We start from the raw sequence: 24656 nt of genomic DNA on the forward strand, positions 1-24656 counted from the left end.
CGGACCATAAAGGATTCTAATTAGTGTGAATTTTGGTCCGTTTACACGGAACGATTATTGTTCAAATTTTCGCAAAACATTCGCATTTGAGTGATAATTGGTTAGTCTAAACACAGCTAACGATCAAGTTGCCAGCGAGAAATCGTTCATCGTGATCTTTCAACTTGTTCAAATCATCGTTGCTCAATCACTGATAATTCGCAGATTGCTTTTGTCCAGTCTTTCACAGATTTACCCAAATGTTTGAGATGGACTTCAGCGATCTTATAACGATTGCAAAAACAATTTTTTCAAAAGATTTATCGCTTCATCTAAACGCTGATTGTTATAAAAACCAAGTCATTGCTTCAAAATCATGAAGCGATCAATTGGGCGATTTATCACTGTGTAAATGGACCATTTGTGTGCCTGTTTTGCTTACAGTTAGATTCTTTGGATTCCGTTATAGAACATGAAAAGAAAGTCAGACAAATCAGCAATAGTTAAACATAGTTTATTGAAAATATAATCTATCACTTACCACACCGTCACACTTCATTGATGAGTTCTATAATGGGTATCATCAGGAAAATATCACCAAGCCTTAGCGACAGGTCACTTCAAGCAGCTTTAGGCGTCCCCAATCACTGCTGTCAATTGATGATCATAAAGGCGTGGCTATATTTAACATCTTATATACCCTTATTTGCGTCATTTAAAGTAGGCAGTTACAGATGGGTTCCCACATCTGTAAGGCATTACTTATCTTACTAGGATGTTGTCAACAAGACTGGCCAAATTCTGCTGACTGCTTCCCATAACATATCAAGTCTGACAGTGTGATCCAAAATATTGTTCACTTACATAAAATGAAAAACAAGGTTACATGAGCTGGCTTATGACCGGCCATGTTGTTTAACAACAGCCATCTTTGTATGGTTCAGTGCCATTTTGTGTGGTTTGGTGGACTCCGACCGCCATTTAATATGCCACGGCAGTCATTTTATCTTTTGTATCACAGTGCCTCATTCATTGATTAACCCTTCCCCCCGTTATGACATCCAGGGACGTCATGAAAAGCAGTGCCATTCTGCATTGTGACGTCCCTGGACGTTATGCTTTCCTTGCCTCCCCCCACTGTCCCTAAAAAAAAAAAAAATTTAATCAAAACAAATAAATTAAATAATTAAAAAAATAAAAAAATAATTAAAATAAATATACACATTTCCCATCCCCCTTTATAAATGATCCCCTATAAATAAGGTACACATATTAGGTATCATCGTGTCCGTAATGACCCCGTCTATTAACCCATTACATAATTAACACCTGATTAACGCTATTAAAAAATAAATAAAAAACTAACGAAAATGACAATTCTTTGTTAATCCTGCAGGGGGAGGTATCTGACTACATGGGGGGAGGTATCTGACTATAATGGGGGAGGTATAGGACTACATGGGGAGGTATCTGGCTAGATGGGGAGGTATCTAGGTACATGAGGAGGTATCTGGCAGCAAGAGGCATATCCAGCTCCATGGGCCAGAACTGGTAGTAAGAGACATATCCGGCTACATTGGACATACCTGCTATCAAGAAACATATCTGACTGCAGGGGGCATACCTAGGTACAGACAGCATATTCAGGGGACATACCTGGCTGCAAGAGGCCTACCTAGCACAAAGGGGTATATGTGGCAGCAAGGGATGTATTTGGCTGCAGGGGACCTGGCTCCAGAGCCATACGTAGCTTAAAGGGCTTTTTTGGGATCTGGCCAGGGAGGAGGTGGCTGAGAGAAAAGACGTCCACTCACCTCCCTGGATCCAGCAGCGGGTCCCGTATCACGGTGCTCCGGTCCCCGGTTGCTTCCTGGCGTCTGACGCGGGCTCGAGACGTGACGTCTCAAGTCCGCTCAGCCAGTCAATGACAGAGGCGGGATCTGAGCGGACTTGAAACGGATCCCGCCTCTGTTACGGACAGGCTGCGTGGACTTGAGACGTCACGTCTCAAGCCCACGTCAGACACCAGGAAGTGGCCGGAACCGGGGATCGGAGCGCCGCAATACGGGACCCGCCGGTGGATTCGGGGAGGTGAGTGGACGTCTTTTCTCTCAGCCACCTGCTCCCCGGCCAGATCCCAAAATATTGCCCCCCCCGCTGGAGTACCCCTTTAAAGGGGCATATCTAACTACATGCAGTGTATCTGGCTGCAAGGGGCATATCAATGAATGAAAATCCGCTGCGACAATGCCGAGCCATAGGCCATAACAGCACAGAGTGCTGCAGTGGATTTACCTGTGAAACGTACATGTGAATCAATTCTAAGGCAATGTTTATAATCGATAGTATCCTTGGGGGTACTTGGCTGGAGCATCTTGTCGCATGGGGGTACTTGGCTTGAAAAGATTAAGAAACACTGGTCTAGGGTATTAAAGAAAGCACTGACCCTGTTTACCAGGGAAAACAAGATTTTTCCTGCTGGACACATCACAGTACTCAATCAGCTAGTTTTACCCCAAGATGAAGTATGGTTGGTAACCACTGATGTGGAAAGTCTCTACATTTTTAATAGAGCATGAAAAGGGACTAAACGTTGTGGACTGTCTTCTAGCACAAAATGATTATTCTAATATCCAGAAAAACTTTTTGGAAATGTTACAAATTGTATAGAATTATAAATATTTCTTTTCCAAAGATGACATTTACCTACAGCAGCATGACTCTGCCACGTATTGTTTACACATGGAAACCCGCTCCAGGCTTAGGCCTCATTCACACAATCTTTGCCGCGATGACCAGAGGAGGATCACGGCACAGATCCCCTAACAGAAGCGCTGACGCCCCCGCGACCCCCCCCCCCCCATCCCCCCGACCCCCGCAGAGATGATAGTAACGTTTTGCAGCTTTTTTTTGGATGGACGTCATTTCCGCGCCAAAACATGGACATTTTATGCAAATTACAAATTTTTGTTTTAGAGATCTATGTTATGCATCTGTAGTTGTACTCCCTTGTTATCACATTATATGGTTTAGTATTATACACTTAGCTGAGACCATGTCGACATGCTGCTACTAATATAGAAACGTGTCTAGTGATACACTCACCATTAAGTGAGATGTCTTGTTCCAAGTCTAGTTTGCTTTGTACGTGATAACATTGAGATGAAGCACTTACCTATCGCCTTTATATGATGTAACTTCCATTGATGATGTCAGCTGTTGAGAAAGGTTTAGGCTGAACAGCAATGCGTGCAGCATGTCAGCAGATTGCTAAATAATACTGTGAAGCAAAGAATCCTGTGTGCTGAGTTCTCTTTACATTGCAAGAATTGTTAAAAAGCATATGTGATAATGGTTATATCTAATGAGGTATGTGTGAATAGGAATGAATGGTGCCCACAGCGTCTGTGATGAAAAAAGCTTGTCATCAATACGCTTAAGTATGAGAAGAATGTTCAGGATATCTGTGGGGACATAAACGCACTGTGCTATTAATAATATGCTTTCCTTAGAGAGGCACGATGTATTAGACAGTAATGTTAATGCATCGTGTCTGTTACATTTGCTCCATGGATTAAACATAATTACTAAGGCAGTCAGAACAAGAGGCCTACTGATCATGTCCATGCTTTTGCTTGTAACGGCCTACTCAAAAGTACTTGATACTCAAGCGAGTACTGCATGCTGCTTGGATGCTTGTGTACAAAAAGCTTACTGAAAGACTGAGCAGCCTTTGAATAAGCTTTAAGGCTATAGAAATGCACAACATTAATCCAGTAGGTCAGATCTCCATTGATACAAAGAGCAATTAGACCATAATTGTTGACTGCTTCTCCGTATCCATGGAGACCTGACCTTCCGTATTAGCAGAGGATCTGTACTGATCCGGAAGGTCCGACTGTGACAGGTTGTAAACCACATGGGGGGGGGGCAGGGAAAACATACTCACCAGAGCGGTCTTCCTGCTGTCTTCACTATAGGCACTCAGCCACTGATTGGCTAAGTGATGACCGGAGCGGTAAGTATAATTTCCCTGCTCCCCTCCCTACCAACAGAGCACAGTCTGGCCCCCAGGGGGCACCTGGTTGAGTAGTCGAATCTCCCATTGATTTCAATGGGGCTAGTTACTTGAATGAAGCACTCAATTATTAAACATATTTGACTCGAGTATTGAGTATTTGAGTATTTGGCACAAAAACCTCCCATATGGAAAGCTGTTTTTTCAAGTTTGGGTGGAGAGAGGGCATGGCATTGCGTGCATTCCTGGATTCCTCCCCATGCACAAAATTCATTTTTTTTTTTAACCTGGAATAGGGCAAAAACAGGTTAAAAATGTACAGCAGCTCTGAGCATACGCCTCTTGATAAATCCAGTGGCCAGAAACCAGGGGAGTATAAAATTAGAGGTGCGCAAAAAGGTGCTCATTGATAAAGGTGCCCCTATGTGTCTATAGTGCAGGCATTTCATGTACACTGGGTTCATGTTAATATAATGGTTTTTTTTATGTTCATTGGGGGATCTGTACAATGGAGAAAATGCAGCCGTTCCACTCTCTCCAGTTCGTGTTTCACAATGGAGAAAAACTATTGGGGGCTTTAAGCAAATGATTTTTTGTGTTTTTCTGGCTGTTATAAATAAAGGGCTTAGATCGATAGAACATACATTATGTTAATGAGAAACATTTATAAAATTCGTATGAAAACCCAATTATAACATTTTGAATTGAAGATTTTTTTTTAAAGCTGGAGTCGGTACATTTTTTCACACTGACTCCACAGCCCTGGGTTCTATTTGAATAATAATAATAATAATAATAATTATTATTATTAAAGGGAACCTGTCACCCCCCCGTGCCAGGGTGACAGGCTGCCGACCCCCCGTTAGAGCCCCCTATACTCACCTAATCCCACTGGGTCCCGCTTCTGGAGATGGTCGGGTCACGGAGATCTCAGCCGCTGCAGCCCGGCGCGCGCGCTCCTCAGATGAGTCCAACGCTCATAGAGAATGACGGAGCGCTGGACTCTCCTGTCATTCTCTATGAGTGTTGGACTCATCTGAGGAGCCCGCGCTGGGCTTTGGGCGCCGATATCTCTGTGACGCGACCATCTCCAGAAGTGGGACCCGGCGGGTTTACGTGAGTATAGGGGGCTCTAACGGGGGGTCAGGAGCCTGTCATCCCATCACCGGGGGTGACAGGTCCTCTTTAAATCTGTTAGTGCTATGCAAATAAATATTAGTATATAGTTATTATTACCTCTATCTACCCGTGTCCTGTTGCGGTATCACTAGATTGCAGAGCCTCCACTCACAAGACAAACTCATCTGCGCCCACTTTCCCCAAACATCTAACCCTCCCCCAGCTCCTCATCATTCTGTCCCGCTGACACTCCCACAGCTGCATCTAACAGTCTTATTTGCCGCCCATCCCTGGTGTCTAGTGGCGGGATCACCCCCTCCCCCTCTGGGGGAGATCCCTTGGTCTTACTGGGTCAGGCCTTCCGACGCTGATCCCGGCTTGGTATTCTATTGCAATGGTCTGCAGCAGACCATAGCAATAGAGCACCGATCTGATGGATTGGTGCTGTGTTATACAGCTACACTGATCTCTATGAGAGATTAGTGTAGTTGTATTAGACGTCCCTGTGGGATTTCAAATTAAAGGGGTTGTCCGGCGATAAAAAATTATTCACAGAATAACACACATTACAAAGTTATACAACTTTGTAATGTATGTTATGTCTGTGAATGGCCCCCTTCCCCGTGTCCCACCACCCCCATCAGCTGCTCAGCCGCGATTGGCTGAGCACAGTTATGCTCAGCCAATCGCGGCTGAGCTTCGGATGACGCTGCAGAGGGCGGCCGGCACTCGGGAAGATCCGCCGGTCTCCCAAAGAAGACGTCATTGCTGAGGATCGGAGACCGTGGACGACACGAGATGCGGTGAGTATAATGCACCACACTTCCGGGTCTAGCGTGGGTGGGGGGAAACACGGGGAAGGGGGCCATTCACAGACATAACATACATTACAAAGTTGTATAACTTTGTAATGTGTGTTATTCTGTGAATAATTTTTTATCGCCGGACAACCCCTTTAATGTATAAGTAAAAAAAAAAAAAGTGACTTCATTAAAGGGGTAGTGCGGCGCTAAAAAATTATTCACAGAATAACACACATTACAAAGTTATACAACTTTGTAATGTATGTTATGTCTGTGAATGGCCCCCTTCCCCGTGTTTCCCGACCTCTGCCCGTGTACCCAGAAGTGTGTGGTGCATGTTACATTGCCTGATCCGTCCGCCATCTTGTGCCAAACGTCATCTTCAGACGGACAGCCGAATCGCTGCCGCCGTCCCCCCTCCGCCGCGTCATAACTGTGCTTAGTCGCGATTGGCTGAGCATAACTGTGCTCAGCCAATCGCGGCTGAGCACAGTTATGATGCGGTGGAGGGGGGCGGCGGCAGCGATTCGGCCGCTCGGCCGCCATCTTGTGCCAAACGTCATCTTCGGACGGACGGCCGAATCGCTGCCGCCGTCCCCCCTCCGCCGCGTCATAACTGTGCTCAGCCGTGATTGGCTGAGCACAGTTATGCTCAGCCAATCGCGGCTGATGACGCGGCGGAGGGGGGACGGTGGCAGCAAATAGAGCGATTTTAAGCCATGTTTTTTCTGTAGAAGGTTAATCATCAGATAATATAAAAGTTATGCAAGTTGCATATTGTTTTAATTGTACCGACTTGAGGAACATATATAACATAACATATAATATATAACATGTCAGTTTTTCCATAGGACAAATGGCGTAAAAACGAGAAAAAAAAAACAAAGAAAAAGAATTGTGTTTTTTTTTTCAATTTCACTGCGCATACATTTTTTTCTGGTTTCGCAGCAAATTTTATGCAAAAATTAAGTCTGTCATTGCAACGTACAATTGGTGATGCAAAAAATAAGGGCTCATGAGGGTTTCTAGGTGACAAAATACAAGTGCTATGGCCTTTTAAACACAAGGAGGAAAAAACGAAAATTGGCTCTGTCCTTAAGGGTACAAACACACACACCATATATGCAGCGTATTTACTGCTGCGATACGCAGCAAATACGCCGCAGATACGCAGCAGATTAGATCTAAATAACTGAACACAGCATCAAATCTGCACCATCAAATCTGCTGCAGATCTGCTGCGTATTTGCTGCTTATCTGCTGCGTATACGGTGTGTGTGTTTGTACCCTAAAGGTACAAACACACACGGCATATACGCTGCGTATTTACTGCTGCGATACGCAGCAGATACGCAGCAGATACGCAGCAGATTAGATCTAAATAACTGAACACAGTATCAAATCTGCTGCGTATCTGCTGCTTATCTGCTGTGTGTGTTTGTACCCTTAGGGTATAAACCCACACACCGTATATGCAGCGTATTTACTGCTGCGATACGCAGCAAATACGCAGCAAACACGCAGCAAACACGCAGCAAAAACGCAGCAGATTAGATCTAAATAACTGAACACAGCATCAAATCTGTACCAACAAATCTGCTGCGTATTTGCTGCGTATTTGTTGCGTATCTGCTGTGTATACGGTGTGTGGGTTTGTACCCTAAGGGTACAAACACACACAGCGTATACGCAGCAGATACGCAGCAGATTTGATGCTGTGTTCAGTTATTTAGATCTAATCTGCTGTGTATCTGCTGCGTATTTGCGGCGTATCGCAGCAGTAAATACGCAGCGTATATGCCGTGTGTGTTTGTACCCTAAGGGTACAAACCCACACACCGTATACACAGCAGATACGCAACAAATACGCAGCAAATACGCAGCAGATTTGTTGGTACAGATTTGATGCTGTGTTCAGTTATTTAGATATAATCTGCTGCGTTTTTGCTGCGTATTTGCTGCGTATTTGCTGCGTGTTTGCTGCGTATCGCAGCAGTAAATACGCTGCTTATACGGTGTGTGGGTTTATACCCTAAGAAGTTAATATGCTGATAGGAACACATGCAGCGTGTTTTTATTCTAGATTCATTTTACAATGTAAGACCATGTTCACACTTTGTATAACATCGGCGTTCTGGATGATCTTCACTACTAATGAATTCGGATGCGAGTGCGTCCGCATCCGAATTCCCAACTGAATACAAAGTAGCGTGTGGCCAATGAGTTCTGACAAGTCACTTTTTTGCGTGGCCGCTAGCGATCCCGTCTGGAGCGTACACTATGGGGGAGATTTATGACAGGGTGTAAATATACACTTGGTGTAAACTGCCCACAGCAACCAATCACAGCTCCTCTTATATTTTACTAGAGCTGAAAGCTGAGCTGTGATTGGTTGCTGTGGGCAGTTTACACCAGGTGTATATTTACACCCTTTCATAAATCTCCCCCTTTGTGTAAAATCCGGCCGTGATTCCAAAGACGGCAGCACAATGTAATTTTCACATTAATCACGGCCGTTGCAAATCGGCAACAACAGCCGTGATTAATATGAAACTTACCTAGTGTGAACAAAGCATAAAAAGAAACAAACACTATGCTGGTGCCAAGTTTTACATAGTGCGCCCGTACATTGCGGCTTCCCCCCAGATGAGTGCGGTTTCAGTCAGGCTTTGGTAAAACTATCAGCGTGTAAAATCAGTGATGTGGTGAAACTGGGGCACACGGCCCGTCCCTGCCCGGCCAGTCTATTTACGGTGTAAACAAAACCTCCTCAGATAACAGCCGGGACTCTGCGCCGCCTCTGCGCCCACACCTCAGCCGCGCGTCACGTGACCGCCCTCTCGAGAGAACTTAACGTCAGCCAGTGTCAGGCTCCCACAAGAGTTCGGCAGCGTCTACACACAGTCCGGCTGGAGGAGGCGTTTGTGTCCGCGGGTAAGTAGCTCAACCAAGTATTCTTACATCACTGTGAAGGATGGAAAGTGGACTGTATGTCAGAGGTAGAGCGGGGTGTATGGACAGCTGGGCAGCAGTCAGGACAGATGGGAGAGGATCCGACCGGGCGTTATAGTGCCGGCTCATAGTGGTGGCGGGGGCTCATGTGACGCAAATAGTCAGAGGCGTTTGGAAGTCAAAGTCTTCTTATCATGTGATATGCCTGGCGGTATTATAGAAGTAGCATCTCCCTAATATATTGCTACACGGTATAGGCACCATTCCCCCTAATTTACAGCTACACCGTATAGGTAACAATCCCCCTAATATACAGTATAGGCACCATTCCCCTAATATACAGTATAGGTACCATTCCCCCTAATATACAGCTACACAGTATAGGTAACATTCCCCCTAATATACAGCTACACCGTATAAGTAACATTCCCCCTAATATACAGCTACACCGTATAAGTAACATTCCCCCTAATATACAGCTACACCGTATAGGTAACATTCCCCCTAATATACAGCTACACCGTATAGGTAACATCCCCCCTAATATACAGCTACACAGTATAGGCACCATTCCCCCTAATATACAGCTACACAGTATGGGTACCATTCCCCCTAATATACAGCTACACAGTATAGGTAATATTTCCCCTAATATACAGTATAGGCACCATTCCCCCTAATATACAGTATAGGCACCATTCCCCCTAATATACAGTATAGGCACCATTCCCCCTAATATACAGTATAGGCACCATTCCCCCTAATATACATCTATACCACCTAGGAAGCAGTCCCGGGATATACATCTACCCTGTATAAGTTGCACTTCCCTAATGTACATCTATTATCAGAATCTAGCAGCAGACTAGAGTTGTGTCAGGTTCACTTGTCAGGGCAGATTTATGACATGTTCTCTCCATGGAGCAGCCGGCACAGCCTGGCTTATGTAAGCCTCATCTTGCTGGCATAGAAACATACTGGTTTACAGGTGAAGCTGTAATAAAAGATGTAGATTAACATGATTTTACTGCAGCTTTGCTGTGGTTGATGGTAAAATAATTTTTATTGCCACATGTAATAGCCTTTATGTAACAATATTTTACAGGTGAGTATGTACATAGAAGTGGAGATTCTGGCTGTGTTCACACCTGGTTTTTTGTTCATTATTTTTAGCTCAAACTAGGAGTGGGTCCAAGATACCGAAAAGGGGGCCTTTTTGCATTAGGCCACATGCGAAAGAAAAACAAAACAAAAAGTTCAAAATGGGGGGGGGGGGGGCTGTTTTCTCTATGCAAAAATATTTGGTATTTTTTAGGGCTGGAAATACCCAAGTTAAGGATCATTTTCTGGTTTGGCAAGGCATTAAATGTTTTTGACATAATCTATATATTCACTGCTCACAAAAAGTTAGGAATATTTGGCCTTCGGGTGAAATCTATAAAAAAAATGAATAAAGTTCATGCCCTAGTCATATTATATGATGGAAGTAGGGCATTTAAATAGAAGCATGAAATTGTGATTTCCTCATCTCAAACTATTTAGTAAAGCAACAATTGGAGCTTGACAACAACATCTTATGCTATTCACGAGTCGACTGAGGCATGGCATTTCACTGTTCTCGAAGGGTGGCCATCATTGAGGTTCTGGGGTACAGAGTTAAGAGCGTTTACACGGGGACTCGTCTGATCCCCTAAGTTTCCAGCAGCTGTTCCCTGATTATGCAAGCTTGAAAGGAGTGACCTGCACTTTAACTAGATCCTAATCCCATAGATACGCTTAGTCGCCGTGTAGAGGTTTGTAACTCTGTACCCCAGAACCTCAATAACCTGAGGGTCATCCGTAAAGAGGGGTGGGATGCCATGCTTTAGCAGAGCTTTCTCCAAGTTCTGCAGCCCCAGCCAATCAAATGCCGAAAGTTCGGGTTCGGATCGACTCTAACCCGAACCCGGTTTGCTCCTCTCTACTGTTTAACCAATGAATTTGCTAAGGGATATGTTATTGCCCAACAAAAGTTATGAAGATTACTAATAGACACTTATTATGGGAAATGCATGTGCAGTGCATTTTCCGTGCACTTACTACAGAATGGCCTGTTCAGGTCTCTATAAAGTTGGTGCTGCAACGGTGGGACAGACTGGAGCAGCAGGAGTTGGCAGTTTATGTGACGTGACATCACCAACTTTACAGAGACCTGAACACTCAATGATGTAGTAAGTGCAGGGAAAATGCACTACACGTGCATTTCCCATAATAAGTGTCTATTAGTAATTTACATAACTTTTGTTGGGCAATAAGATATCTTAAAATTAATATGCTCGGGCTTCCCCTATAAGAAATATTTGACACATATTTGTTTGTTGTCTGACTGGTACAGTTTAAACATGACTGACCTTAACTGGTGCTTCAATTGTCTTAAAATATTTAAAAATACCTCCCACAATTTGCAGTAACAGAAATTTATTAATCTCTATCTGGCCTCCAAATTTTTTATGTCATGAATCAGGAAGGGGATTAAGAGAACTCGTGGCTTTTATAGACCTCTACTAGTAAATACATGTACAGTATTTTAAATGAAATAACAATTTTATAACTTCTCTTCTTGTAATTTCCTGTTGTTCTTACTAGAAATGTGTGACTTAATGGCCCATTAGGTGTTACCCGCTGGTACCATAGAACCACACTCTGTTAAGGCCACAGGCTTCAGTGTGGCCACAGTTCCTTAACCCTTAGAACTAAATGCACAGCTAAAACATGTTCTAGAACTTTTTCATTAGGAATACATTTATTGTGTGTGCGATTGTTCATGCAACTGCACTATGAGATCAGACAGCAAAAAAATTACTTTTGTGGATTTAAGTTTAAAGGCATAAAGAAGGAAGAATCTAGAGCATATTGCATGTGTATTTGTTTATCATTGGACTAGATTTTTCCTAGTCATGTAATATAATCATTAACTGCTAGCTTTTATTCCATTATCACTATTTGCCTAAGTAAAACAGTGCTACACCCATTACCTGGCAGGTGACTCATTGATGTGTATGTAATATGACTATAAGGCTCTTATCAGCATGTGACTGATAAGGGAATGTTCCATGATACCTATTATGCTGCTTTACCTTTTTTACCGGCTGAGTAACATTCCTGGTAGATGGAGTAACAGGCAAATCCAATCTGTGCAGAATAGTTATTAGGCATTTGGATACACCCAGGTAAAGTGTCAGAGCAACATTTTATTGTCTTATGATTTTCAGGCAGATATTTAATCACCTCTTAGGCTGGAGTCACCTTATGAAACTGCTGTCCACTGTATGTATATTTCAGAACACCAGCTAGAAAGGTGCTCTGCTATATATTACAGCTGGCTTGTAGAGGTGAATTGGTCAAAGACTGAACATAGTAGGGCACATCTATCATTATGCGTCCCTGCTGTACACCACAAAAGAGCTTTACCTATGGTGTACCTAAATCCTGATGGCTGTTTGTTAATATCCTGATGTATGTAGGTGTCTTGCAGCAAAAACAGCTGCTTAGGCTGAAGTCACACTTGGCGTTTTTGAAAAAAAGGAAATGGTAATAAAAACACCATTATTGGTGTGTGGTGGGAATTTTTTTTGTGTCTTAAAGGGGTACTCCAGCGAGGGGGGGCACTTTTTGCGGTTCCCGCATCGCGGCGCTCCGGTGCCTGGTTCTCGGACGCTTCCGGGTGTCTGACGCGCCCCGAGATGTGACTTCTCAGGTCTGCTCAGCCACTCAGTAACAGAGGCGTGATCTGAGCGGACTTGAAACGGATCCCGCCTCCTTCACTGAGTGGCTAAGCAGACCTGAGACGTCACGTCTCGGGCCTGCTTCAGACACCCGGAAGCGGCTGGGAACCGGGCACTGCAATGCGGGACCCGCCAAAAAAGAGCCCCCCCCCCCCTGCTGAAGTACCCCTTTAAACATGATGTGGATGGATGTTAGCTAAGAGTCAATGAAGAAGTTTGAAATGCCATACCCACATGCTCAGCGTATGGTGATAAATTTCCCTAATAGAATTTTTTCAAGGCATTTAACCAAGAGCTTTTTGCCTACTTTCAGGTGAATAATTGGATTTTTCACCTATTTTTGGTCTAAAGCCCCTATTACACAGGGCGACATAGCGCAGTCAGCACTCGTTTGCTACTCGTTCCATGCTCTCCGCCGGCCTTATTACATAAGCAAAATTAAAAGATGAAAAAACTGCAACTGCTGCCAGTTTTTGCGGTATATTTTAGGGCAGTAAAACAGCATGCAAAATTTGTGTTTGACAGTCTTGGAGATCGAGGGTGAGAAAATCACATGATGCTCGGAGCGGGGGAACTGTATGCATATGCACCTGCGCTGTAATGAAGCAGCCGTGCAGGCTCTGTTAGAGGCATTCCACGTCTGTGTTCCGTGCGGAACAGGGAATGTGTGAATGCGGCCTAAGGGTGCTAACACACACATGACCGATGCACAGCAGATATGCAGCAGATTTGATGCTGTGTTCAGTTATTTACACCAAATCTGCTGCGTATTCACTGCAATATGGTGTGTGTGTGTGTGTGTGTGTTAGCACCCTTAGTTTGCTTAGGCTGTAGACTATTCAGCTTAGTAAAGAAAAAAATAGACTTTTTAAAGGATTACTCATTGAAAGAAAACAGGCCCCTGCACTGCAAACCTTCTTCTGTCATTGTTGACAGTAGTGGACATGTTTTACCCTGCAATGTACATCTTTAAAACATGAACTGCTGATTTTTAAGGCCTGTAAACAGCATATCAGTGAAGTTTAGACTTATCAAAGAGTACATTTCTTTAAAAATAACTTATTAATCAGGAGATATAGCCAAGGAGAGAATGTGGTGGCCGTGTGATCCACTCCCTTGCTATATCTCCTGATCACTGTGGGTCTGAACAAACAGGTTTTATTGGATTTGAAATAAAGCATATAAGCAATATAAAACAGTGATTGGACATTCCCAGTTACAATTTTGAGACAGGCAATAAAATGGAATTTTATGCAATTATTTTTTTTGTCTTTTGTTATGGTAATGCAATTAAAAATAAAGAATGATACTAAGCAGTAATATGAAATGAGAAATATTAAATAAGTTTATGGTAGTTGAGCCAGGGCTGCTATATATGCAGAAACATTTCTAGTTTCCCACTCTCCCAGCTAACTAGTTCTTCCAATCTAGTGTGTCATATTTTGCCTCCCATTCTGCAATGGTTGAGGGAGATTGAGTGCCATTGCAGTGGAATCAGAAGTTTGGCAGCATTTTAAGGGGTACTCCGGCACTGATAAAAAAAACAGGTCCCTGAAGCTCCTGTTGGTCTTCTTCCTTTTTTTTTTTTTTTTTTTTTTCTTCCTTCGCTTTCTGGTTTGGGCTTTCCCATGATGCACTTTGTCTTCTGTGATGTCTAACTGACTCTGTAAAACTGTTAGATGGCTTACAGCTTGCTCATCCAATCGGTGCTGAGCAACCTGAGTCATCTTACAAAGGGAGGCTGGCTTAACAGGGCTTAGACCCGCCTCCCTCTTGATATTATTGTCACAAAATGGCTGCCACAGAGCAGCCTGGGGTCAACAGTCATTAGGTAAGAATAAGTTTACTTCACTTCCTGGTGGGGGATCGAGGGGGGAAAAGATAGGGAAGAGGGGCAGATAGGTAATTGAAGCATATCACAAAGTTATATAACTTTGTAATGTGTTTCAATTATTGGGAAAAAGCTTTTTGCTGGAGTACCCCTTTAACAAATGCGTGGCAAAATTTTGAGTTTGGATGGAACTCTGTGGTGGGAATCCTCAAAAGAATAAGTTTCGAGGTAAGCACTAATGTCAAGTTTTTCATTTCTCAATAATTGATGTACTTGCTGTCCAGAAGGGTCTGATATAGTGACAGTCCCATCACAGATGCTTTTACCTGAAGCTTGATAACATTGCCAACAGATCTTAGACCTGCTTTGCAAAGAAAGACTAGTGTTTTGTACTACCTGGTATATAGCTTAAAGGAACTTTCTTGTGTTTTCACACAGTGAAAAAACATGTGAATGGGAGGCCAAAATCAATAGCTCTGCTGGGATAAAAGCAGTGTACTGTACTTGAGGCCTAAGTTTACAGTAAGGGACTGTAACACATTCACAATACAGCGGTGCCTTGGATTACAAGTATAATTCGTTCCGGGACTGTGCTTGTAATTCAAATCACTCTTTAAACTAAAGCAAATTTTCACATAAGAAACCATTGAAATGCAAAAAATTGGTTCCACACACCAAAAATAATTTTGTTTTAATTCTGAAAAACATGTAAAATAAATGAAACAAACATTCAGAAACGACTGAATATGTTATATTATAAGTTACTGTACAGTATAGTAGTAAAAACAGCAGCAGTTTGTAGATACCGGATGGAACTGCAGATCTCTATAATCCAGTAGTGTAGTGCAACAGGCTAGAATAGAGAAGCAGGGCTGCTGTGATTATGACAGCAATGGGAAAGGGAGTATCTTCAGCATGGACCAATCAGGATGTTAGAATCACAGAGCTGTGCAAGAGGACAGTGACAGAAACTAAGTATAAGTCCAGGGACATTATAGAAGGAATGGAGAGGATAGGAAACACAAGGGCTGACAGAGACTGCAGGGAGCATGAAGAAATTGGCATGATATATGTGGGCACATACATGCAGCACTCTCTGTCCAGGGAGAGAGGGGTTACAGCTATGAAGAGATTACCTCCACAGTCCTGTCCCCTGATGTAAGCCCCAGCCTGAAGTGGATCCAGGGCCGTTTCTAGCTTTCCTGCTGTGCCCCCCCCCCCATTAATTGTGTGCTATTAGTAAATTAATTATTTTCTCATTGTGTATTATGATGGTCTTCAGAACCTCATCATACACCCCAGCTGCTGCAGAACCTCATCATACACCTCAGCTGTTGCAGAACCTCATCATACACCCCAGCTGCTGCAGAACCTCATCATACACCTCAGCTGTTGCAGAACCTCATACTACACCCCATCTGCTGCAGAACATCATAATACACCTCAGCTGCTGCAGAACATCATAATTCACCCCCATAATAATAATAATAATAATTTTTTATTTATATAGCGCCAACAGATTCCGCAGCACTTTACAATTCTGGTGCCCCATCTGCTGCAGAACCTCATTACACACCCCAGCTGCTGCAGAACCTCATCATACACACCTCATCTGCTGCAGAACCTCATACTACACCTCAGCTGCTGCAGAACCTCATCATACACACCTCAGCTGCTGCAGGACCTCATACTATACCCCATCTGCTGCAGAACCTCACACTACACCTCAGCTGCTGCAGAACCTCATCATACACCTCAGCTGCTGCAGAACATCATACTACACATCAGCTTCTCAGGTGATATATAGCAGCCCATGTGGATATACATATACACTAGGGGCCACTTCCAGCACTATGCCCCAGTCTGTACATATACAGTATATATCACATGTGCTGCTATATACCACCACCTCCAGCACTATGGCCCAGTGTACATATACAGTATATATAACATGTGCTGCTATATACCACCACCTCCAGCACTATGCCCCAGTCTGTACATATACAGTATATATCACATGTGCTGCTATATACCACCACCTCCAGCACTATGCCCCAGTCTGTACATATACAGTATATATCACATGTGCTGCTATATACCACCACCTCCAGCACTATGCCCCAGTCGTTACATATACAGTATATATCACATGTGCTGCTATATACCACCACCTCCATCACTAAGCCCCAGTCAGGGCCGATTCTAGCTTTTTTGCTGCCTGAGGCGAGAACTGACAAAGCGCCCCCACCCCCCCCACCCCCGGCGATATGGGCAAAAAATAAAATCTCAATTTTTTTATTTTTTTTATTTTGAGACAATTCTCGATTTTCTATTTTTATGTTAAATAAGCAGAAAAAATACACCAAGACACAGATGAAGCAGAACTAGCAGCTGTACTTGAAACAGCTGAAAAATTGCATTTTAGCATTATATCCCTGTTCCCCCACATTCCCCCTACAAGATTATCATGCCCCCTGCCCTCCTCACATTCCCTGTAATATCACCATGCCCATAGTGCTCCTCACATTCCCTGTAAGATCACCATGCCCATAGTGCCCCTTACATTCCCTGTAATATCACCATGCCCATAGTGCCCCTCACATTCCCCATACAAGAACTCCAGCACTCCCATGTCTCCCCATTCAACATGATAAATGCCTCAGCTGAGTCTCCTATCCTGTGACCTGACAGCAGTCTAAACTGCAGGGACCTCAGAGCAATAGTCAAGGAAAGAAGATCCAGGACAGGCACAGTGCAGCATCGCAGTGTGTATGGGACACCACTATAGATAACCTCTGACCTCTGACATCAGGAGCCAGAGAAGAGCCATAAAACGGGCTGCTCTGTTAACTCTTTCAGTACTGCAGAATGTAGAGTATTACTGTGCATCACTTCCATTCTGCAATACAGAAAGAGTTAACAGCAGAGCAGAACATGACTTTTATGCCTCTTCTCCTACTCTTGCACTATGCTGAGGTCAGCTCGGAGGTCGGCAGTGCAGAGAAGATATAATATAGCGTCCCCGCTGCTGTTAACTTTTTCTTTTCTACAGTGTGTAAGTGATGCAGAGTATAATAACTCTGCATTATTAAAGGGGTTAACAGCAGGAGACACTATATCTATGCCTTATGTGATGTGAATACCTGTGAATACGAGGCTTCCAGTGTCTCCTCAGCGCTTCTCATTAGGCAGCTGACAGGAAACACACAGCTGGGCACTGAGCCGTAACTAGTTGTAATAAGGACACAGGACGCTGATGCCGCCCCCCTCAAGGGCTGTGTTATCTGCCGCCTGAGGCGAACACTTCACCTCGCCTAATGGCAGATACGGGCCTGGCCCCAGTCTGTACACTATAGTAATGAAGGGGCTGGAGTCCAGCACAGGCAGGAGGAGGAGCACACACTGACAGGACACAACTTGCTGGAGGAGCCCAATCTTGTGTTTGCTGCTGTTATCAGTCTGTTGTCACAAAGATGGATTATGTGCTTTCTTCAGTGTGCACACTCTCCTATAAGCAAACTGCACTGCCTGTAGCTCACACATCCACACAGAGCACAACACAGTTGTAATCCCAGAGCTACAGACCTGGCACATGGCTCCCTCCTGGGTCTGAGACCTGCTCCCCCTTCCAAACAATCACGACCCTCAGCCACCAGCCTCCCTCCTTTCCCTCGTTGTTATACTCACTAGTACTGGGGAGGAGGAGGGATCAGCATGTGGAGCCGCTGTGGCCGGCTGTGCAGGCTCTTACCCAATCCTCAGGCGGGGGGGCAGGCACTTAGCACTGATAGGGACTGCTGTCATTTTAGTTAAAGCGTAACTGTCATGTTTTTTTTTATTGCAGAAATCAGTAGTATAAGCGATTTTAAGAAACTCTGTAATAGGTTTCATCAGCCAAAAAAGCCCCTTCTGTACTCAAGAAGCAGTCTCCCAGCCTCCCCCCCCTGACTTCTTATCTGTGCATTATCAGGCAAACACGTCTTCATTACAGAGAAGCCAGTGAAGACGGGCTCTGCTCTCTCCATTGTAAGCCTATGAAGGGGGGAGGGGCTGAGGGAGATGAGGGAGCAGGAAGAGGTGACATGAAGGTCAGCTGTTTGTAGACTCTCTGGGAACCTAAATCGCAGGATTCTGGGGTCAGAAAGGTCAGTGCTTATCTATGAACTTACTGAGAGAAGATTGCAGGGTGCTGTGCAAGACTGCTCTGTGCTCAGTCACTCCTAACAGCCCCTCCCCTCTCCATAGCCACATAATGGAGACAGAAATCCTGCTTCATTTGATGTGAGGGGGGAGGCTGGAAGATTGCTTTTTCAGTCCAGAAGGCAACTCTTTTAGTACATAAAACCTATTACAGAGTTTCTTAAAATCACTTGTACTGTTGATATTTAATGTTTTCAGAAAAATGGCCCTGAAATGACAGTTACGCTTTAAACTTCACTAAAATGACAGTGGCAGAGAAGATTGTGCCGCCCCCTGCAGGAACACAGTAGCTGCCACCTGAGGCAGAAGCCTCACCCTGCCTCATGGAAGGTATGGCCTGAGTGGATCTGCTGCTATTCGGAAGGTGAGGGAGACTTGTTGGGTCAGAGAACAGTGCTGTAGACCTGGCTGCAGACCATGCCCCTCCCCCACTCCTCCTCCCACCCAGTACAGGGAGCTCCTAAACCAAGTTAAAATTTTTAAAAACTGTGATCTCTTCTTGCAAAATGCTCTCAATCCAAATTACTCCTAAACCAAGGTACCAATGTATACAGTCCATGCACGGACTGTATACTGTGGACCAGTCCTTGGAACTCCCAACATCATCGTTCATAATGATGCTGTGAGCTCCTCAAATGTTAAAATCTTTGCACTATTGGAATGACACAGTGTGCGAACATTTAAACAATTTCAAGGCTCCTGGCTTTTGGTCTCCCTGTCAGACTCTCAGCCAAAAAATGTACTGTGTTAAAATTTATATATATTATGGCATTGCCATCTCCTGGGCCTGAGACGGTTGGCACATCACAAATTGCAGTCCAGTCAGTGCTGTATGCTTTATACTGACCACAGTCAGCTTTATTTATCGTTCAAAACATAAGACAACAGCAACATTTTGCAAATAAAATAAAACCTGGGCTGTCTAGCCACTCACTAATGCTGCGTTTACACGGAACGATTATTGTTCGAATTTTCGCAAAAACGATCGCATTGAGCGATAATCGTTCCATGTAAACACAGAAAACGATCAAGCAATATGTGAAAAATCGTTCATTTTGATCTTTTAACATGTTCTTAAATCATCGTTCGTCGTTCGCTAAAAATTCGCAAATCGCTTCGTGTAAAGTCTTTCAAAGAATCACCCTATATAAAAGATGGACTTAAACTATCTTAACTATTTTTCTTACGAAATTTTCTAACGATTTTATTTGTCTAAACGCTGATTGTTATAGAAACCAAATCGTTGCTACAAAATCGTTAAACGATTGATTGGGCGAATTATCGCTTCGTGTAAACGTAGCATAACACATTACAGCTTCCTTAGCTGACTTTCTGAGCCTACTGCTCAACTTTACCAGGTACACTGGTCTCACCCAGACTTCTTGTCTGCAGCTCCCACAGGCCTAGCACTGCCTGTGTTCTCCCACCCTGGGAGTCTTCACCTGGGAAGCTCTGGAGTCTCTAATAGAGCTCCACCAGGTGGTTTCAGAGCCTCATTAGCTCTAGGGCTGGAGTGGTGTATCTGGACCAGGAGCTCCACCTGAACTCCAATTCCCACTCCAGAGGCATAGAACTGCCTCTTACAGCCCCACCATGCCACAATATATATATATATTTTTTCTCTTTACTTGCATATCACACACACACACGCGCACACATGTTCCCCAATCCTGGAACACCTCCAAAATACTGTTTTAGCCAATCAGCACAGTTCATTTACATTCTGAAGATTATACTGTAGAGGTGAACACCTTCCTAATGGTGGCATAATTTAGATTTAGATTTAGAGTAGGTACTCTACTTGTACTTTTGATGACTGCTCTATTATCCCAGAATATTTACATCTGCTTATCCACACATAGTTAGGCCGTGTGCTTATTGATAATAATCACTGGCTGCGGCGCTGTTCCAGTTATTGGCTAAGTGGCCTGTCACTTCAGACATCGCGGGGAGCGGGCCAAAGTTGGCAGGACATCAGGGAGCGTGGAGAGGTATGTATAACCTTATTACTGTACACTTATTATGCGAGGGCTGCTCGGACATGGCTAATGGTGTCCCTTGCTGCACTATTATCATGCTGTATATGCGCTCACATCATTTCACAAATGCACATTCCATTAATTTACATTCTTTTGCCCTCTGTCACCTTATGGTCCATCACATTGTAACACATTTATACTAGGCATAGTCTACGTTGGCTTCCAACAGAAATTATTTTATATCAAGATGGTGTGATGTATGTCTCCTCCTAGGTAGCTGGAACAGTAAAATAGTCTATACTCTGCAGCCTCCGCCTGCCAGTGTTACACTGTGTAACAGTATTACTTGGCAAAGCACTATATAAAAGTCATAAAGTATGAAATAGAAAGGTAATAAAATATTAAGAAAAATGTCCTATAAGTAAAGACCACTAAAACAGGACACCTTTTAACATTGTATTTTCATTTTTTAAGGCATTGCAGATCAAAATGGTGTGAGAAATGTCTTACAAAGCACAAAGGAGTTGTCATATTACTAAAGTCTTGTTTCCTGTGAAAAACAACAAAATTCTGTGTGTATGTTAGTTTCTACCACCTCTAGTTTCTTGTATTTCATAGCTCAAGAAGGAATAAACAGATATAAAATTTTAATTTAAAGGGGTATTCCCCCCAAAATTATTTTTGCATTAATACGCTCCCCACCCGTAGCTTTCCATCTTTCCAATATAAAGTTATTACGGATTCTGCACAGTTTTGCGGTTATCCAGCTCCATTCACCTCCACGGATTGCATAGAATCATCAGACCTCAGTCCACACCGACACGCTCCCTGCTCCTGGCCCCCACCCTCCGTGTCGGCATCACGTGTCCTCAGTCCCAGCACAGTGAAGTGACTGAGAACACTGATGCGGTGGCTGCTTTTAGAGGCTGCTTTTAGAGAGGGAGACAGTGATCAGCGCAGCTGTGACTGTCTCCCTCTCTAACAGCAGCCACCCGGTCACCCCCAGCCCAGAGCTCACCCCGTGTCCAGAGCCTCCCGCAGCACACCGCCCCCCCATCACCCGTGGCATCCCTCACTCACCCTCAGCACACAGCCCCCCGCCCCACAACCAACCGCCTCCCCATCACCCGTGCCATCCCTCACTCACCCGAGGCATAGCCGCTGCATTCACCCACGCCCCCCCCCCCCCCCCCACGGCAAGCTCTGCCCCCTGATCGCCCGCGGCAAGCTCTGCTACGCCGTCACCCCCAACTCGGCTCTGCTACGCCGTCACCCCCAACTCGGCTCTGCTACGCCGTCACCCCCAACTCGGCTCTGCTACGCCGTCACCCCCAACTCTGCTCTGCTACACTATCATAATCTCCTTCATTATCTCAGCTCTGCTACTTCACCATCATCAGGCAGAAGCATTTTATGATGGGAAATGTAGCTTCCTATCTTGGATATAGATCGGCTTTTAGAAAAACTTGTAACTCAGGAACGGCAGCAGCTAGAAAGATGGGAGACTTCTCAAAATACTCAGGGGGACTTGGTGAGTAAGGCCAACTAGGTTTGGGAGCATTTAATTTTTTTAGCTCTTGGGGGGAGTACCCCTTTAATCCTGTTCTGATTTAATCAACTTTTAGTTCACCCAGGGTTCTTGGACATTTTATTTGTCATATGCAAATAAATAAATATAGATTTTTTAAAGTGCTGGTATTAACCAAGGAAAGAAGTTTAAAATCGGATGTGGACTACATACATGTATATAAAAGAGAAAAAAAAGTGCAGTTTTTAGTAAAGTAACTTGCATCCCTGTTCCATTTTTCTTTACTGCCTGGTTCTCTACCACGCAACAGTGCAGGCACTCCCACAATCCCATTGCTTGTATACAGTGGCGGTCTTTGGCACCAAGCACCCCAAGCGATCGCTTGGGGCCCCCAACATCCAGGGGCGGCCCCCACGCCCCGCTCTTTTCTTGTGCTCAAGACCCCTGGACAGGGCTGCTGCCTCGCTTGCTGCTGCCATCTGAACTGTAACTATGAGCACTCGTAATGAGTGCTCATAGTTACATGCAGCAGCACTGACAGGGCGGGAGATATTGGCTCCCTTCCTGTCAGTCACCCTTGTGGCCGCAGGAAGTGTTTTCCCTGCCGTCACAAGTGGCAGCTTTGTCCTTGTGGTGCCGGCGCTCCAGTGACATCACTAAAGCATCGGCGCCAGGACAAGGGGAGTGCGGCCTCTTGTGATTGCAGGGAAAACCCTTCCTGCGGCCACAAGAGTGAAGAGAAGAGGAGACGCCCAGACCCAGGTGAGTATAAGTGTTTGTTTTATTGTGTTATATACTATATGGGAGGGGGAGCACACAGGGGTCTGTTTAACTGGGGGAGTGCACATTGGGGGTCTATATAAATGGGGGGAGCACACAGCCCCTCTGTGTATATAACAGGGGGAGCACACAGAGGGGCTATATAACAGGGGGAGCACACAGGGGGGCTATAGACTACTGGGGCTTCACAGAGGGGTCTATATACTACTGGGGGCAGCACACAGGGGGTCTATATACTACTTGGGGCAGCAGAATGGGGTCTATATACAACTTGGAGAGCACACAGGAGGTCTATATCCAAGTGGGGGAGCACACAGGAGGGCTATATACTACTGGGGGAGCACACAGGGGTCTATATACTACTGGTGGGGAACACGGGTCTATATACTACTGGGGGAACATACAGGGGGTCTATATACTACTTGTGAGGCACACAGGTGGTCTATATATAACTGGGGCAGCACACAGGGGTCTGTATACTACTGGGGCAGCACACAAGGGGTCTATATAATACTGGTGGGGAACACAGGGGGTCTATATACTACTGGGGGAACCACACAGGGGGTTTATATACTACAGGAGGTCTATATCCAAGTGGGGGAGCACACAGGAGGGCTATATACTACTGGGGGAGCACACAGGGGTCTATATACTACTGGTGGGGAACACAGGGGTCTATATACTACTGGGGTAACATACAGGGGGTCTATATACTACTTGTGAGGCACACAGGTGGTCTATATATAACTGGGGCAGCACACAGGGGTCTGTATACTACTGGGGCAGCACACAGGGGTCTGTATACTACTGGGGCAGCACACAAGGGGTCTATATAATACTGGTGGGGAACACAGGGGGTCTATATACTACTGGGGGAACCACACAGGGGGTTTATATACTACAGGAGGTCTATATCCAAGTGGGGGAGCACACAGGAGGTCTATATCCAAGTGGGGGAGCACACAGGGGGGCTAAATACCCCTGAGTGAGCACACAGGGGGCCTATATACTAGTGGGGGAGCACACAGGAGGTTTATATCCAAGTGGGGGAGCACACAGGGGGGCTAAATACCCCTGAGTGAGCACACAGGGGGCCTATATACTAGTGGGGGAGCACACAGGGGGTATATACAACTGGGGCAGCACACAGGAGGTCTATATATTTCTGAGGGAGCACACGGGAGGGCTATATATAACTGGGGGAACACACAGGGGTCTATATACTACTGGGGGAAGCAAACAAGGGGTATATACTATTGGGGGCAGCACACAAGGGGTATATACTACTGGGGGCAACACACAGCGGTCTATTGTTTTGGAACGCGTGTCGAGGGGGGGCCCCGGACATAACTTCGCTTGGGGCCCCAGAAATGCCAAGACCGCCCCTGCTTGTATATGAAGGGAAAACAAACTGCCAGTGCTAATGGGACAGATCATATGACTATGATTGAACTGAGCACAATAAATCATGCAGTGGTTTGTGCAGCCATTTAAATGTAATTCTATTGGCCACACATTTACTGTCACACAGGGAGATGTACGGACGACAGTAATAAATTCTGAAACCATAGTTTTCCTGCTCCTTGGCTGATCATTGACACTTTTACACGGCCAATTATGGGCTGAAGGAGCGTTTCTAGCAGTGCTCCTTGCCAATAATGAGGGTAAAATAGCCTTTAGCTGTATGGAGACCTTAAGACACC

The sequence above is a fragment of the Dendropsophus ebraccatus genome, chromosome 1 (genome assembly GCF_027789765.1).
Source record: "Dendropsophus ebraccatus isolate aDenEbr1 chromosome 1, aDenEbr1.pat, whole genome shotgun sequence".
Classification (NCBI taxonomy): domain Eukaryota; kingdom Metazoa; phylum Chordata; class Amphibia; order Anura; family Hylidae; genus Dendropsophus; species Dendropsophus ebraccatus.